This window comes from Dipteris shenzhenensis, chromosome 20 (assembly GCF_047967505.1).
Source record: "Dipteris shenzhenensis isolate YYH24624 ecotype China chromosome 20, Dip_SZ_1.0, whole genome shotgun sequence".
NCBI lineage: Eukaryota > Viridiplantae > Streptophyta > Polypodiopsida > Gleicheniales > Dipteridaceae > Dipteris > Dipteris shenzhenensis.
Window position 1 is genome coordinate 38226903 of NC_141615.1, and position 2739 is coordinate 38229641.

The following is a 2739-nucleotide window of genomic DNA, read 5'->3' on the forward strand; positions in this document are numbered from 1 at the left end:
GAAGCTACAACTACTTCTGAAGACTAAACGACTTCATTTTAGTCTCTCCAAGATGGGATGGGCATGCTGAAATGCCAGAAGATCCTAGCAAATACAGATCTTCATGTTCGTTCTACAATTTGAATTTGAAATGATAATCAGGAAAGCAGAAAACCTGCCCAGCTATCCTTTCAGTGATATTACCAGTAATCATTACAAGAACACATTCCACCCTCGAAATGATGAATAGCTTTGCATCCCTAACAATATCTGTATTTGACAAATCTTGGAGATGAATTTGGTGGCAGCATGACAATTAGGACACATTTGAAGTTTCATCGATACAAGGAGAGCCATGCTTGGAGGTGTGGAGATCAAACGAAAACCAATAGCTAGCTGTATGCCATGGAAAATCATGGACTGTTCTTTCCTTTCTTTTTCATCATTGTGCAGCACTGTCACATCATTTGCATGTTTAACATCTGCATGTATCTGCACAATCTGAGGTGTGACACGTCTCCAGTGACAAATTCATGCATTTTCTGGTTAAATCTCAATACAAGAGAATGCATGTTGCTCCTTCACTCTACCCTTTGCTAAAGCCTTTCTCACCATTGCCGCATCATCCCGCCTGCCAGCTACAGCATAAATATTTGATAGCATCACATAAGGTGCAGCATTTGTCAGATCTAGCTCAAAACATTTACTAGCCGCACGTGCTCCACGTTCAACATCACCATGGACCCTGCAGGCACCAAGCAAGCACAGCCACGCCACAGCAGCTTTCTCATGTGGCATGTTACCAATCAGGGTCTCTGCCTCATCCAAGAGACCTACCCTGCCAAAAAGATCAATCAAACAAACATAATGATCGATTGTGTGTGTTAGGTCATGGTCTCTAGTCATGGAGACAAAGAAATGTCTGGCATGATCAACCAATCCTGTATGACTGCATGCAGTGAGAACGGTCACAAAGGTGACATCATCGGGCTGAATGCCTGCATGTTGCATCCGAAAAAAAGCATTTAAAGCCTCCTTCCCATTCCCATTATGTGCAAATGCTGCAATCATGGCATTCCAGGAGACAACATCCCAAAAACGCATCCTGAGAAAAACCATTTTTGCATTGTGAACACTACCACACTTCCCATACATGTTGACAAGGGCATTCCCCACAGCTAAATCTTGTTCATAACCATTGTCAACAATAGCAGCATGAATCTCCTGCCCTTCTTCCAGAGCTCCCAAACTTGCACATGCATCAAGAGCACAGACAAAACTGACGTGATCTGGCTTTATGTCTTTAGAGTTCATGTGATGGAAAAGGTCCAGAGCCTCCTTGTACTGCCCACTTATTGCATATCCAGCAATCATGGAAGTCCATGAGATAACATTCTGACAAGAGATTGTACAAAAGATGCTTCTTGCATCGTTCAAGCTCCCACACTTGGCATACAAATTGATAAGGGCACTCCCGACCATCACATCTTGCTCAAAACCACTTCTAACAGCAGCAGCATGGAGCTCTTGTCCCTCCACAAGGGCTGCCAGACTAGTGCATGCATCAAGAGCACAGCCAAAAGTAATGTTGTCTGGCTTGAAGCCTTCAAGGACCATCTGAACGAACAAGTCCAGAGCCTCCTTGCCTTGACTATGTTGAGTGAACGCACCAATCAAGGTGGTCCAAGAGACAATATTTCGGGAAGGCAGTCTGCCAAAAACATTTCTAGCATCTTGCAGGCTACCACACTTACCATACATATTGATGAGAGCATTCCCCATCATTACGTTTTCCCCATGTCCAGTGTGAATAATTGCTGCATGGACCTCCTGCCCCTCTTGAAGGGCTGCCAGCGTGGCACATGCATCTAGAACGCAGACAAATGAGACACTTGTTGGCCTGATGCCTTCAAGCTGCATCTGCTGGAAGAAATCTAGAGCCTCCTTACCATGCCCACATTGAGTTAATGCGGCCACCATGGCATTCCAAGAGACAACGTCCCGGAGAGGCATTCTTTTGAACACGCTCTTTGCATCTTCCAATCTCCCGTTCTGGCCGTATGCATTGACAAGTATATTCCATGAGTACAAATTGGGGTTAGCTATGTTCTCAAAGGCATCTCGAGCATCCTTAAGGCTCCCACAATTACCATACATCTGCACAAGCCAGTTCCCTAGAAATGTGGAATGATCATATCCATATTTTCTGATGAGATTGTGCAAGCGTTTACCGTCAGACAGAGCTTTGGCTTTGCCATACCTTTTCAAGAGAAATGCTAAGGTGGAAACGTTCAATGGCTCATCGGGCCGCAAGTTCATGCCCAGTTCATCATTTGCACTTAGAGATAAACTGACGCTGTCGAGAATGTTTGGAAATTCCGCCACTGCCAACTTTAGAGCTCAGATGACTGTATTTTCTGGAATATTTGAAGACTTATAGGAGCTCAGATGAATTTCCCCCGTCTCCGAACCTCCTTCAAAGACCGTTAGATATGAAGAGCCTTGGGAACGTCGTAATTTTCCTGCTCTAACAAGGCGGCGTGGCCCTGTCCTTATTATTATTATTTTTTAAATGTTCCTTTTGCGTGTTTATTTTTTTCACCTGTGACTTTTATTATTATTTTGTGTTTAACGTGAGAATGGTGAGCTATTTTTTTCTCGTCTTTAGAGATTGATTAACGTATAGTATTTCTTAAGAATTTGTTTTCCCCTTGTATGTGTGTGTATATTATGTAATGGTTTGTCCAATGTGTATAGGAT

At 43.4% G+C, this 2739-nt stretch overlaps 1 pseudogene across 3 annotated transcripts; it reads right to left on the reverse strand.

Moving 5' to 3' along the window:
• Positions 1-238: 238 nt before the first annotated feature.
• LOC147889624 (pentatricopeptide repeat-containing protein At2g13600 pseudogene) lies at positions 239-2476 on the reverse strand (annotated as a pseudogene). Of its 3 annotated transcripts, none has more exons than XR_015542924.1 (2): positions 2240-2309; positions 239-2136 (listed from the first exon to the last, which is right to left on the reverse strand). The product of XR_015542924.1 is annotated as a pentatricopeptide repeat-containing protein At2g13600 pseudogene, transcript variant X3 (transcript). The 3 variants fall into 3 exon arrangements; XR_015542923.1 differs by having other exon boundaries at positions 239-2153; positions 2240-2279; XR_015542922.1 differs by having other exon boundaries at positions 239-2476.
• Positions 2477-2739: the final 263 nt, after the last annotated feature.